Genomic DNA, 15,570 nt, shown 5'->3' with positions numbered 1-15,570 from the left:
TCCGCCCACAAAATGGCGGTTTTCCCACGCTTGGCGGTCTTCACCCGTCCCCCGACGCCGTCTCCCTTCAGCCCCGAGTGCGGCCCTTATCTTCGCCGCGATCGATGGCCCGCGCTTTTCACCGCGGCTCTCGCGCCTTCAGTGTCTGCCGACGCTGCGCCTTTCAGCCCGAGTGCGGCCCTTATCATGGATTTCGATCGATGGCCCTTCTACCTCCGACTTCCCCCAGCCCTGTCTTTGCAGCCAACGCTGCTTGGCTTACCCACGAGGTTGAAAAAGAAGCTGCAGGATGTCTTCTGTCCTCCAGTTTTCAGTCGCTGATGGAGGCTTCAGGGTCCTAATGCCTGTCGCTTCCAGTGGGGTGGTGAGATTTGAAACCTCTCTTCAACGTCCTGTCTGTGGATGAAGCCGCCGTGGAATAACTGCCGCAGGGTAAGAACCTGACTCGTCGCCAGTGTTAAGTCTGTGAGTTGTTCAAGTAATTAATACTCAGACTTAATCAGTAACAATAAGACAGGTCTTTACTGGTTGGAGGTAGGGACTACACTGAATACAAGATTACTGCACAGTGCTTATATACCGGTGTGTTCACCCCCGGTATTACGTCTACAGCAGCCTGAGAAAGTAGTACATCTCTTAAGGTGGAACAGGCTTAAGCTCTCTTAAGGTGGAACAGGTTACATACACAACAGAACAGTAAACATTGAGACGTCTGATTGATGCACTTTATTTCACAAATCAATGGTAAAAGGGAGCTGTTGACAGTGGCAGAAGGTGGGTGGTGGTGTTCCACAAGGATCAGTGCTGGGTCCACTGTTGTTCACAAGTTATATTAACGATTTAGACTTTGGAATCAAAAACACAATTTCTAAATTTGCGGATGACACCAACTTTGGGGAATAGTCAACACTGATGAGGACTGCTACAAATTACAGGAGGACATTAATAAACTTGCAGAATGGGTATATAATTGGCAAATGAAGTTCAACACAGATAAACGTGAGGTATTACATTTTGGTATGAAGAATGGGGAGGTCACATCACTTGGAGGGAGCGAGTCTAGGTGGGGTAGAGGAACAAAGGGATCTCGGAGTACAAATACACAAATCACTAAAAGTTGCGCCACAGGTTAGCAAGGCCATAAAAAAAGCAAAGCAAACCAAACACTAGGGTTTATTTCTAGAGGTATAGAATTGAAAAGTTGTGAAGTTATGCTAAACCTGTATTGAACCTTGGTTAGACCACACTTAGAGTACTGCGTACAGTTCTGGTCACCTTATAAAAAGGATATAGAGGCACTGGAGAGGGTGCAGAGAAGATTTACAAGGATGATACCAGAAATGCGAGGGTATACATATCAGGAAAGGATAAACAGGCTGGGTCTCTTTTCTCTTGAAAGTAGAAGGCTGTGGGGTGACCTAATAGATGCGGATAACGAGAGAATGTTCCCACTTATGGGGAAGAGTATAACTAGAGGCCATCGATATAAGATAGTCACCAAGAAATCCAATAGGGAATTCAGAAGGAACTTCTTCACCCAGAGAGTGGTGAGAATGTGGAACTCGCTGCCACAGGGAGTGGTTGAAGCGAATAGTATCGATGTATTTAAGGGGAGGCTAGACAAGCCAATGAGGGAGAAGGGAATTGAGGGTTATGCTGATAGATTTAGATGAGGAAAGACAGGAGGAGGCTCGAGTGGAGCATAAACACCGGCATGGACTGGTTGGGCCGAATGGACTGTTTCTGTGCTGTATATCCTACGTAATCATATGTAACGTAGTGAAAACATCCCAAGTCACTTCACAGGAGTGCCATCAGACCAAATTTGACATTGACTCGTATAAGGACATTTTAGGGCAGGTGACCATAAGCTTGGTGAAAGTCTTAGAGGACAGCGAGGTAGAGAGGCGGAGAAGTTTAGGGAGGGAATTCCAGAGCTTAGGGCCCAGGCAGCTGAAGGCACAGCCGCCAATGGTGAAGCGATGGATATCAGGGATGTGTAAGAGGCCAGAATTGGAGGAGCGCAGAGATCTCAGGGGTTTGTAGGGGCTGGAGGAGGTTATAGAGATAGGGAGGGGCCCGAGGGATTTCAACACGAGGATGAGAATTTAAAAATCGAGGTGTTGCCGGAGCGGGAGCCAATGTAGGTCAGCGAGCACAGGGGGCGATGGGTGAACGGGACTTGGTATGAGTTCGGACACGGGTAGCAGAGTTTCGGATGACCTCAAGTTTATGGCCAACATTCAGGACAAGATCCTTGGATAAGACGAGCCTCTGCTTTCCTGTTGGCGGTGTCGCTGGTTATGCTGGTTGCCCTCCTAATGATGAGGCGTTTAGTCGAGAGAACCCTTGAGATAAGTTCAGAAAAGATAAAAGATGATGGGAATGTTGGCTCTGGCCAGAAAATAGGCTCCGAGGCCCCAAAAAGAAGGTTGTTGACGAGCCGCGAAGGTGCAGAATTGTTAGAACATAAACATTAGGAGCAGGAGTCGGCCATTTGGCCCCTCAAGCCTGCGCCGCCATTCAATAAGATCATGGCTGATCATCTACCTCAACTCCACTTTCCCGCCCGATCTCCATATCCCTTGATTCCCCTAGAGTCCAACAATCTATCGATCTCAGCCTTGAATATACTCAAAGAGTCAGCATTCACAGCCCTCTGGGGCAGAGAATGAAAACTGGAAAAATCTCGAGGTGTTGAAAGTGGTGGGATTTAATTCTGCCGAACTCAGGATTTGTTCTCCAGGGATTGGTTACATTTTGAAATGAAATGGGATGAAAAATGCTGGTAACAGTAGTCTGCAGGAATTGAACTTGCACGGATGGATTTCTGCTCCATCGCCTTAACCAGTCGGCCACGACTACTGGCTCTGCGAAGATTTCAATGTTACTCAGAATAAAATAGCAATCATCCATCGCTCTGCAGCAAAAGAGCACTCAGTCCCGAAACAGTCTCCACTCAAGAAATTTCTCAAAGAGACAATCTCCTCTCGCATTTTTTACTCTTCTATTTTACTCTCTTGCTTTTTAACACGAAGCAATTTAATAACTATTTCACATCTTAAAGACGCATTTCGTCCCATCGCAGAATTTATAAATATATCAAAAGGAAAAGACTGGTGAAAACCAAAGTTGGTCCATTGCAGTCAGATACGGGGGAATATATAATGGGAAATAAGGAAATGGCAGATCAACTAAATGCATACTTTGGGTCAGTCTTTACGAAGGAAGACACAAAAAACCTCCCTGGGATATCGGGAAAAATAGGGACATTGGCAAAGGAGGAACTGACGCAAATCAATATCTCTAAGGATATGGTGTTAAGGAAGCTAAAGGGATTGAAGGTGGACAAATCCCCAGGGCCTGATAACATGCATCCTAGGGTACTGAAGGAGGTGGCCCTAGAGATAGCGGATGCACTAAGGATGATTTTTCAGAATTCATTAGACTCGGGAACAGTGCCGATGGATTGGAGGGTAGCTAACGTTACCCCACTATTCAAAAAGGGGGGTAGGGAAAAAGCAGGTAATTACAGACCTGTAAGCCTTACATCAGTTGTGGGCAAAATGCTGGAGTCCATCATTAAGGATGAAATAGCGGAGCACTTAGCAAATGGGGACAGGATAGGACAGAGTCAACATGGATTTACAAAGGGTAAATCGTGCTTGACTAATCTATTGGAATTTTTTGAGGGAGTAACTGGTAGAATAGATGGGGGAGAGCCAGTAGATGTGGTGTACCTGGACTTCCAAAAGGCCTTCGATAAGGTCCCACATAAAAGATTAGCATGGAAAATTGAGGCTCATGGGATAAAGGGGAAAGTTTTGGCGTGGATAGGGAACTGGCTGTCAGATAGAAAACAGAGAGTTGGAATAAACGGCTCATTTTCTGAATGGCAGGCAGTAACAAGTGGGGTACCACAGGGATCTGTCCTGGGCCCCCAGCTGTTCACAATTTACATTAATGACCTGGATCAGGGAGTCGGATGCAGCATTTCCAAATTTGCAGACGACACTAAACTAGGAGGGGGGGTGGGCTCAGAGGAAGAGACCAGGAAGCTCCAGAGCGATTTGGACAGACTGGGCGATTGGGCGGATAAATGGCAGATGCACTATAATGTGGACAAGTGCGAAGTTATCCACCTTGGGTGCAGGAACGGGAGGGCAAATTATTATTTAAATGGCAATAGATTGGGAGAGGGGGAAGTACAGAGAGACCTGGGTGTTCTTGTACACCAGTCACTGAAGGCGAGCATGCAGGTGCAACAGGCGGTCAAGAAGGCAAACGGTATGCTGGCCTTCATAGCAAAAGGGTTAGAATACAGGAACAGGGATACCTTGCTGCAGCTGTACAGGGCACTGGTGAGACCACACCTCGAGTACTGTGTACAGTTTTGGTCGCCTCATCTGAGGAAGGATGTTCTTGCCATGGAGGGGGTGCAGCGGCGATTCACCAGGCTGATACCAGGAATGGCGGGAATGACCTATGAGGAGAGACTATGTAGTTTAGGGATGTACACACTGGAGTTTAGAAGATTGAGAGGGGACCTCATAGAAGTGTATAAAATTCTGACAGGTCTAGACAGACTGGATGCAGAAGGAATGTTTCCCTTGGCGGGTGAGAACAGAACTAGAGGACATAATTTAAGGATAAGGGCTAAACCATTTAGGACAGAGATGAGGGGGAATTTCTTCACTCAGAGAGTGGTGAACCTGTGGAACTCATTGCCACAGAGGGCAGTGTACGCCAGCTCATTAAATATATTTAAGAGGGAATTAGATATATTTCTACGGGCAAAAGGGGTTAAGGGTTACGGAGAGAAGGCGGGGACGGGATACTGAATTAAAGGATCAGCCATGATCTCATCGAATGGCGGAGCAGGCACGAAGGGCCGAATGGCCTACTCCTGCTCCTATCTTCTATGTATCTATGTATGTAGAATTGAACCCCATTCAACTGGCGACAATACTTCACTAAACTGATGAAAGTCACTGCTGTGCGTTCTCTGCAGAAGCTCAGAGCAAGAATGGCGCTGTGGACAGACCTGGGCTCATTCACCAGCCCCAGAGGGAGGAGTGAGCAAGGAGAGGGAAACAAAGAGCGAGAGAGACACAGAGAGAGACACTGAGAGAGAGACACTGAGAGAGAGAAAGGGAGACACAAAGAGAGAGACACAGAGAGAGACACTGAGAGAGAGACACTGAGAGAGAGAAAGGGAGACACAGAGAGAGAGACTGAGAGAGGGACACTGAGAGAGAGACACTGAGAGAGAGAAAGGGAGACACAGAGAGAGAGACTGGGGGAGGAACAAAAGAGAGAGACAGAGCGAACGTGTCGGGGTGTTGAATCCTCACCACGATACTATCAGGGACCTGGTAGAGGAAGTAGTTATACAGTGCTTGAGACAGAGACTCAAACACACACACACACAGACATGTTTGTCTGCACTCTCTATATGTGTCGTTATGTCTCATAAGCTTTTCTGAGTTTCATGGATTCATAGAAACTTACAGCCCAGAAGGAGGCCATTCAGCCCGCCGTGCCTGTGCTGTCCCATTGAAAGAGCAGTTGTGCTCAGTCCCACCCCCCGCTTTTTGTCCGTAACCCTGTTAATCTCTTTCTGTCAGTCTCTCCCTCCTCCGTGCCCCACACAAAAGGGAGAGGGAAACAGAGAGAGAGAGAGAGCTCTATACTAACGAGGAACTGGTGCAGGAGTGGTTACACAGTTCTTCGTATGACAGTAAATCTTTTAAAATTACTTTAGTTGATTTTTTTTCTGTTCTACTTTTCCAAGGAGGTTTTTAAGGGGTTGCCCAAAGGTTTAAAATTTGGAATGTTAAAATCATCCTCCCTGTCAGGGAATTGAACCCCGGTCTCCCACGTGACAGGCGGGGATACTCACCACAATACTAATGATGAATTGACACATACAGTTTGCCAGAGCAAGAATCGAGCTGTGCACAGAACTTGACAAATGAGAAAGGCAGAGAGAGAGACAAGGACAAAGACAGTGACAGCGACAAAGAGAGAGGCAGTCAGAGAGAGAAAGACACAGACATACTGAGAGAAACAAACAGAGACAGACAGAGAGAAACAGACAGAGAGAAACAGACAGAGACAGACAGAGAGAAACAGACAGAGACAGACAGAGAGAAACAGACAGAGAGAAACAAACAGAGACAGACAGAGAGAAACAGACAGAGACAGACAGGGAGAAACAGACAGAGACAGACAGAGAGAAACAGACAGAGACAGACAGAGAGAAACAAACAGAGACAGACAGAGAGAACAGACAGAGACAGACATAGAGAAACAGACAGAGACAGACATAGAGAAACAGACAGAGACAGACAGAGAAACAGACAGAGACAGACAGAGAGAAACAGACAGAGACAGACAGAGAGAAACAGACAGAGACAGAGAGAAACAGACAGAGACAGACAGAGAGAAACAGACAGAGACAGACAGAGAGAAACAGACAGAGACAGACAGAGAGAAACAGACAGAGACAGAGAGAAACAGACAGAGACAGACAGAGAGAAACAGACAGAGACAGACAGAGAGAAACAAACAGAGACAGACAGAAAGAAACAGACAGAGACAGACAGAGAGAAACAGACAGAGAGCCATACAGAGAGAGATAAAGAGAGAGACAGACAGAGAGAGAGAGACAGACAGAGAGACAGACAGAGTGAGAGACAAAAAAGGAGGCGCATGACAAATGTGCAACAGAGACAGAAAGAGAGAGAAAAAGAGAGTGAGAGAATGAGATGGAAACCACTAGTCAGACAGAGAGAGGTGGAGACTGAAAGATGTAAAAACATTTCACGATCCCTTTGCTTCATTGGTTGAGAGTGACAGAGAGAGTGAGAGAATAATGCAGATTCAGCAGATGCCAAAATAGCACTTTAAGAATTACCTGTGAGCTATTTCTTTCCATATCAAAAACATCTCATTGTTTGTTGGAGAATCAGCAGATGACAAATGAGTGTCGTTGAGCAGGATGAAAGGAAATGGATCTTAACTTAAAGAGTTACCAGGAGTGGGGTTCAAACCCGCGAGGGCATAAACCCACTGGATCATAAGTCCAACGCCTTAACCACTCGGCCATCCTGGTACTGTTAACATTTGTGGACTGTCTCTGTGAGAATCGGGGCTTCAAGCCCCACCCTGCCACAGAGTTGAGCAGAGCAGAGATTTCCTCGGTGGCAGGACAGGTTAACAAAGCAGTTAATAAAGCAGATGGGATCCTGGGCTTTATAAATGGAGGCACAGAGTACACAAGCCAGGAAGTTATGCTAAACCTAAATAAAACACTAGTTCGGTCCCAGCTGGAGTATTGTGTCCAATTCTGGGGAACCACACTTTAGGAAGGAGGTGAAGGCTGAGGAAAGTATCCCCGCTTGTTACCCGAGTGACCGGCAGACACAGAGACAGGAACAGAAAGTCCCACATGTACACAGACAGACATACACATCAACACAGACACACACATAGAGTGACTTAGATATATAGAGAGAGAGAGACAGACAGGTAGAGAGAAACACTGTCAGTAATTTGTCTGAATTCTGTTCTATTTCCGACCGTATATTTGCTGAATACTTGCAGATCAATGAAAACGAGAAAAATCACGAGGTGTTGAAAGTTGTGGGATTTAATTCCGCCTAACTCAGGATTAGTTCTCCAGGGACTTTGTTGCATTTTGAAATGAAATGAAAAATGTTGGAATCGTCGTCGGCAGCATTCAAACTTGCGTGGGGAGACCCCAATGAATTTCTAGTCCATCGCTTTAACCACTCGGCCACGACTACTGGGTTTGTGTGACTTTTAGGACAGAGATGAGGAGGAATTTCTTCACCCAGAGAGTGGTGAACTTGTGGAACTCTCTACCACAGAAGGCAGTGGAGGCCAATTCATTAAATATATTCAAGACGGAGTTGGATATATTTCTTAAGGCTAAAGGGATCAAGGGGTATGGGGAGAAGGCAGGGGCAGGGTACTGAATTTGGACGATCAACCATGATCTCATTAAATGGTGGAGCAGGCTAACGAGGAAATGACATGTGCAGAGCTTGCCAGAGCAAGAATCGAGCTGTGAACACAACTGGACAAATGAGAAAGACAGAGAGAGAGACAGGGACAAAGAGAGAAAGGGAGAGACAATCAGAGAGAGAGACAGACAGAGAGAGAAAGACAGAGAAAGAGACAGAGAGAGAAAGACAGAGAGAGACAGACAGAGAGGGCCAGAGACAGGCAGAGAAAGACAGAGGACCATACAGAGAGAGATAGACAGAGAGACACAGACAGTGAGAGACAGAAAGAGAGAGAAAAAGAGAGTGAGAGAATGAGATGGAAACAACTAGTGAGACAGAGAGAGGTGGAGACTGAAAGACGTAAAAACATTTCACGATCCCTTCTCTTTGTTAGTTGAGAGTTACAGAGAGAGAGAGAAAAATGCAGATTCAGCAGATGACAAAATATCACTAAGAATTACATATGGGATCTTTCTTTCCATATCTATAAACATCTCATTGTTTGTTGGAGAATCAGCTGTTGACAAATGAGTGTCACTGAGCAGAATGAAAGGAAATGGATCTTAAATTAAAGAGTTACTAGGAGTGGGGTTTGAACGCACGTGGTTATAAACCCATTGGATTTTAAGTCCAACACTTTAACCACTCGGCCATCCTGGTGTTGGGATTGCTTGTGGACTGTGTCTGAGAGAATCGGGCCTTCAAGCTTCACCTTGCCACAGAGTTGAGCAGAGCAGAGCGAGACACACAGACCGACACAGAGAGAGACACACACATAGTCACACAGACACAGACAGACACACAGACATAGCGAGACACACACATAAACACACAGACACAGACAGACACACAGACACAGAGAGAGACACACAGACCGACACAGAGAGACACACAGACACAGAGAGGGTACAGAGAAGATTTACAAGGATGATACCAGAAATGCGAGGAAAGGATGGACCACTGCCAAATTAGTTTAAACCCTGATTTGCCTGATTGTGGTTCTATTTCCGACCATATATTTCGTGCATACTTGCACAATGAAAAAGTGAAAAACTTTGAGGTGTTGAAAAGTGTGGGATTTAATTCCGCCCAACTCAGGATTAGTTCTCCAGGGATTTGGTTACATTTTGAAATGAAATGGGATGAAAAATGCTGGAACTGTAGTCGGCAGGATTCAAAACTGCACAGGGAGACCCCAATGGATTTCTAGTCCAACGCCTCAACCACTCAGCCACGACTACTAGGTCTGTGAGACGTTAAATGTTGCCCAGATAAAATCGCAATCATCCATCACTCTATACCATAAGAGCACTTCGCCCCGAAACAGTCTATATTGAAGAAACTTTTAAAGAGACAATCCTCTCTCGCAATTTTCACTCTTCTGTTTTTCACTGTAGCTTTTTAACTTGAATTTACACTGGGATACATCATTACAGACTGATATCTTAGAAATGCTCACATCCCGTTTGAGGAATTAGAGCCCCGGTCTCCCACGTAACAAGTGGGGATACTTCACTATATTTTACAAGGAACTGACGGAAGACACTGCTGTGCAGTCTCTGCTAAGCACAGAGCAAGAATCGCGCAGTGAGCAGACCTGGGCTCATTCACCAGACCCAGAGGGAGGAGTGAGCAAGGAGAGGGATGTGATGAAATATTCCATTCATCACTGCCTGTGACTGTGGTCGGTTTCAGTGTCATTTCCCTTCCCCCAGTCCTCATTGTATTGTTTATTGGAATGTGCTGTGTGTGTAGGGCTCCGCCCATACCTGGCCCCTTTTGTAAGCTAGCTCAGTCTGGCCTCAGTCTCCAGAAGGAAGATACCTCTCTCTCTTACGTGTTACTTTCTAAGTTAATAAAAGCCTTGTTTTGTTTCGCTAACATCGAGTCTCGGAATTATTGAGGCACATCAATTTTATTAACTTATTTTTCAACACTATGGATCAACTCCTGAAACCCGAACGTTTGGATTTGGATCAACATGCTCCGGACGCATCAGCACGCTTCGGCCACTGGTTTGAGTGTATGGAATTCTTCCTGGACAATTCCGCAGCCGTCAAAGACGCTACGGACGCTGCGAGGATGAGACTCGGAATTCTGTGGAATTGGGTAAGCCACCGGGTTTACCCCCTCATCCAAGACGCCGATACGTACCTGGCCGCCTGCGACATCTTAAAGGTGCATTACCAGCAGCCTACGAATGAGGTGTATGCTAGGCATCTGCTCGCTACTCGCGCACAGCGACCTGGGGAATCGGTGGAGGAGTTCCTAAGCACCCTGAAAATGCTTGGCAAAGACTGCAAGTGCCGAGATGTAAAAGCCGCAGTGTACACTGACGAGCTTGTTCGCGATGCCTTTATCACAGGCCTCAGCTCCACTTACATCCGGCAAAGACTGCTGGAAAAAACGGGGTTGGACCTGAAACAGGCTGCGGACACCGCGCGATCCCTGGATGTGGCCCAGAGAAACTCGGACGCCTACTCTTCAGCCCGCGCCGTCCACGCCGCCACGTGTGCACCGAGGGCGCCGCCATCTTGGAAGGCATCTTCCCCGCCCGGCAGCCCGACACCGGCGGGGCCCCGCTCTCCCCCCAGAAGCCCTACGACAGCCGCGATGCGTCAGGGACCCAACTGCTACTTCTGCGGGCAGCCAAAACACACCAGAAACCTGTGCCCGGCGAAAGGCACCACCTGCTTTAAGTGCGGTAAGAAGGGGCACTTCGGGAAGGTGTGCAGAGGGAACCCCGCCGGAAAACCAACCGCCGGAAAACCCGCCACCGCCGCGTGTGCGCCGTGGGAGCGGCCATCTTGGACGCCATCTTGCCCGACCTCGTGGGGTCCGCCATCTTATGAGCAGACAGCGTGGACGCCATCTTGTATCGATCAGGGCCCTACAGTGGCATTGGTCACAGTGGACCAGACCAGGCCGCACCCGCTATCCAAATCAATGGTGGACATCGAGGTAAACGGGTGCCGGGTTAAATGTTTAATTGACAGTGGAAGCACGGAGAGTTTTATCCACCCTGAACTGGCACAGCAACTCTCCCTAAAGGTGGTCCCTGCTCAGGGTACCATCTCTATGGCTGATAAAACCCAGACATCGACCATTCTGGGTTACTGCACGGTACAATTGGGCATTAACGGAACTGTATACGATAATTTTAAAGTATTAATCATGAAGAACCTATGTGCGAGCGTGATCTTGGGCCTGGATTTCCAGTGCAACCACCAAAGCATCACGCTCAAGTACGGTGGGTCCCAGCCGCCCCTCACAGTGTGCGGTCTGGCTACCCTGAAGGTAAAGCCGCCTTCGCTATTCGCGAACCTTACCCCTAACTGCCGGCCAATAGCGACCAAAAGCAGGAGGTACAGCTGGGAGGACAGGCGGTTTATCGCGACCGAGGTAGACAGGCTCCTGAAAGAGCGCATTATTGAACGCAGCAACAGCCCGTGGCGCACCCAAGTGGTAGTGGTAAGGGGTAGCGAGAAGAAATGGATGGTGATCGACTATAGTCAAACAATCAACAGGTACACCAACTAGACGCCTACCCGCTACCCCGCATATCAGAAATGGTGAACCAAATCGCCCAATACCGGGTGTTCTCCACCATTGACCTCAAGTCAGCGTACCACCAGCTCCCTATCAGACCAGAGGACCGCCCGTACACTGCCTTCGAGGCAAACGGACGCCTCTACCAATTCCTCAGAGTCCCCTTTGGGGTGACGAATGGGGTCTCGGTTTTTCAGAGGGAGATGGACCGCATGGTCAATGACCACCACTTGCAGGCAACCTTCCCCTACCTCGACAACGTCACCATCTGCGGCCACAATCAGCAGGATCACAACTCGAACCTCGAGAGGTTCCTGGAAACCGCACAAAAACTCAACCTCACCTACAACGAGGACAAGTGCGTTTTCAACACCACGCGCCTCTGCATACTAGGCAGCATGGTGGAGAATGGGGAAATCGGACCAGACCCCGACTGATTGCGCCCCCTACGGGAGCTGCCCCTGCCCAACACTCCCAAAGCCCTGAAAAGGTGCCTGGGGTTATTTTCTTATTATTCCCAATGGGTCCCCAACTACTCCGACAAAGCCCGCCCCCTCTTGAAAGCATCCTCTTTTCCGCTCTCTGCTGAGGCCCACGCCGCCTTCAAAAGCATTAAGCAGGATATTGAGCGGGCCACGCTACAGGCAGTGGACGAGAACACTCCATTTCAAGTGGAAAGTGATGCGTCTGACTTCGCCTTGGCGGCCACCCTCAACCAGGCGGGGCGGCCCGTAGCTTTCTTCTCGAGGACCCTCCAAGGGCCTGAGATCAGACACTCCTCCGTGGAAAAGGAGGCCCAAGCCATCGTGGAGGCAGTGCGCCACTGGCGCCACTACCTAGCCGGCAAACGCTTCACCCTACTTACCGACCAGCGGTCGGTAGCGTTTATGTTCAATAATAAACAGAGGGGGAAGATTAAAAATGATAAGATTCTTAGGTGGCGGATCGAGCTCTCCACCTTCGAGTACGACATCATTTACCGGCCAGGGGCCCTTAACGAATCCCCTGACGCCCTCTCACGAGGGATGTGTGCCAGCGTCACCGGGGATCGGCTACAGACCCTCCACAACGACCTCTGCCACCCAGGGGTCACGCGGCTGTTCCACTTCATAAAGTCCTGTAACTTACCCTACTCAATTGAGGAAGTTCGGTTTCTGACCAGGAACTGCCGCACTTGCGCTGAGTGCAAGCCTCGGTTCTACCGCCCAGATAGAGCCCACTTAATCAAAGCTACACGGCCCTTTGAGCGGCTCAGCTTAGATTTCAAGGGCCCCCTCCCGTCCGTCGACCGCAATGTTTACTTCCTGAACATTGTGGACGAATACTCCCGGTTCCCATTCGCCTTCCCCTGCCCAGACATGACCAGCGCCACGGTCATTAAATGCCTCAACAGCCTGTTCTGCCTGTTCGGTATGCCGAGCTACATCCATACGGATAGGGGGGTGTCCTTCATGAGTGAAGAGCTACGCCAGTACATGCTGTCCAAGGGGATCGCCACGAGCCGTACCACCAGCTACAACCCCCGGGGTAACGGCCAAGTGGAGCGAGAGAACGGGACAGTATGGAAAGCAGTCACTCTAGCTCTAAGGACCAAGGGCCTCCCTATCTCCCGCTGGCAGGAAGTCCTCTTGGATGTGCTCCATTCGATACGGTCGCTATTGTGTACGGCCACTAATGCCACGCCTCATGAACGAATGTTTGTCTTTCCCCGGAAATCCACCTCAGGCGTATCCATGCCGTCATGGCTCTCCACCCCAGGTCCGGTACTCGTGCGAAGGCATGTGAGGGGCCACAAGACGGACCCTCTCGTGGAGCCAGTACACCTACTCCACGCCAACCCCCAATACGCATATGTCTGGCACGCCGACGGAAGGGAGGACACCGTGTCCATAAAAGACGTCGCCCCAGCCGGCATCGACAACAACCACGGCAATAGCAGCAACAATGATCACAGCAACTCTTACCCACCCACTACTCTTTCATCACCCCCGGAAGAACATCGACCAATGGCACCCCCACCAACTACCCCTTCAACAACCCTGGCGGCACCCCCGGCAGAGACCCAGGAGACTACCGGGGACACCCAGCCGACACCCGCGGCACCACAACAGCCACGTTGGTCGCAGAGGACTATCAAACCCCCGAACAGACTAAATCCATAGAAGGGGTGAATGTGATGAAATATTCCATTCATCACTGCCTGTGACTGTGGTCGGTTTCAGTGTCATTTCCCTTCCCCCAGTCCTCATTGTACTGTTTATTGGAATGTGCTGGAATGTGCTGTGTGTGTAGGGCTCCGCCCATACCTGGCCCCTTTTGTAAGCTAGCTCAGTCTGGCCTCAGTCTCCAGAAGGAAGATACCTCTCTCTCTTACGTGTTACTTTCTAAGTTAATAAAAGCCTTGTTTTGTTTCGCTAACATCGAGTCTCGGAATTATTGAGGCACATCAAGGGAAACAAAGAGTGAGAGAGAAACAGAGAGAGGCAGAGAGAGAGACACAGACAGAAAGACGGAGACAGACAAAGAAAGAGAGACACAAAGATAGAGAGGACAAAGAGAGAGACACAAAGATAGAGAGGACAAAGAAAGAGAGACACAAAGATAGAGAGGACAAAGAGAGAGACAGACAGACAGTCCGTAACCCTGTTGATCTCTTTTTCTCTGTCACTCTCTCCCTCCTCCGCGCCCCACACAAAAGGGAGAGGGAAACAGAGAGAGAGAGAGGGAAACAGAGAGAGAGAGAGAGCTCTATACTAACGAGGAACTGGTGCAGGAAGTAGTTATACAGTTCTTCGTATGCCAGTAAATCTTTTAAAATTATTTTAGTTGATTTCTTTCAGTTCTACTTTTCCAAGGTGGTTTTTAAGGAGTTGGCCAAAGGTTTAAAATTTGGAATGATAAACTCATCCTCCCCATTGGGGAATTGAAACCTGGTCTTCTGCGTGACAGGCAAAGATACTCACCACCATACTAACTAGGAACTGACACATGTAGTTTGCCAAAGTAAGAATCGAGCTGTGAACAGAACTTGACAAATGAGAAAGACAGAGAGAGGCAGAGAGACAGGGACAAAGACAGAGATAGAGAGAAAGAGACAGACACAGAGAGAGAAAGACAGAGAAACAGACAGAGAGAAAGACAGAGAGAGACAGACAGAGAGAAACAGTCAGAGAGCCATACACAGAGAGAGAGATAGACAGAGAGAGACAGACAAAGAGAGAGACACTCGCAGAGAGAGAGACAGAGGGTGAGAGACAGAGACAGACAGAGACAGACGGAGAGAAACAGACAGAGACAGACAAAGAGCCATACAGAGAGAGACACAGAGAGAGAAACAGACAGAGACACCTACAGACAGAGATGTTAAAAATGCTTCCTCCCCGTCGGGAAATTGAACCCCAGTCTCCCGCGTAACAGACGGAGATACTCACAACTATACTAACGAGGAATTGATGAACGCGAAGGCTGTCAGAGCAAGAATCGACCTGTGAACAGACCTGGGCAGAGTGAGACAGAGAGAGAGACAGACAGCGACAGAGTGACAGACGGAGAAAGGCAGAGAGAGAGAGAGAGAGAGACTGACAGAGAGACATACAGAGAGAGAGAGAGAGCCAGACAGAGAAAGACAGAGAGACATAGAGACAGAAAGACAGAGAGAAAGACAGAGAGAGACAGAAAGAGAGACAGACAGACAGAGAGACATACAGAGACAGAGACAGACAGAGCAAGACAGAGAGACGGACAGAGAAAGACAGAGAGACAGACAGAGACAGAGTGACAGACAGAGAAAGACAGTCAGACAGACAGACAAAGACAGAGAGACATACAGAGACAGAGAGACAGGCAGAGAGACAGACAGAGTGAGAGACAAAAAAGGAGGCGTATGACAAATGCGTAACAGAGAGACAGAAAGAGAGTGACAGAATGAGAGGGAGACAGAGAGACAGATAGTGAGACAGAGGTGGAGACTGAAAGATATAAAAACATT

The 15,570-nt window shown here is 48.5% G+C and overlaps 1 protein-coding gene and 2 non-coding genes across 3 annotated transcripts in view; all 3 read right to left on the bottom strand.

Annotated features, from left to right (window-relative positions):
- Positions 1-15,570, bottom strand: part of LOC147084176 (uncharacterized) — a 339,125-nt gene that overhangs the window by 57,236 nt on the left and 266,319 nt on the right. The window lies entirely within an intron of this gene.
- On the bottom strand, positions 7,035-7,117 carry trnai-uau (transfer RNA isoleucine (anticodon UAU)). Its single transcript has one exon. It is a non-coding gene; the product is annotated as a tRNA-Ile (tRNA).
- On the bottom strand, positions 8,611-8,693 carry trnal-uaa (transfer RNA leucine (anticodon UAA)). The gene has a single exon. It is a non-coding gene; the product is annotated as a tRNA-Leu (tRNA).

Source organism: Somniosus microcephalus, unplaced genomic scaffold (genome assembly GCF_052327205.1).
Source record: "Somniosus microcephalus isolate GS21.2 unplaced genomic scaffold, FLI_Smic_1.0 scaffold1, whole genome shotgun sequence".
Lineage (NCBI taxonomy): Eukaryota > Metazoa > Chordata > Chondrichthyes > Squaliformes > Somniosidae > Somniosus > Somniosus microcephalus.
This window is presented reverse-complemented; position numbering and strand designations above follow the sequence as displayed.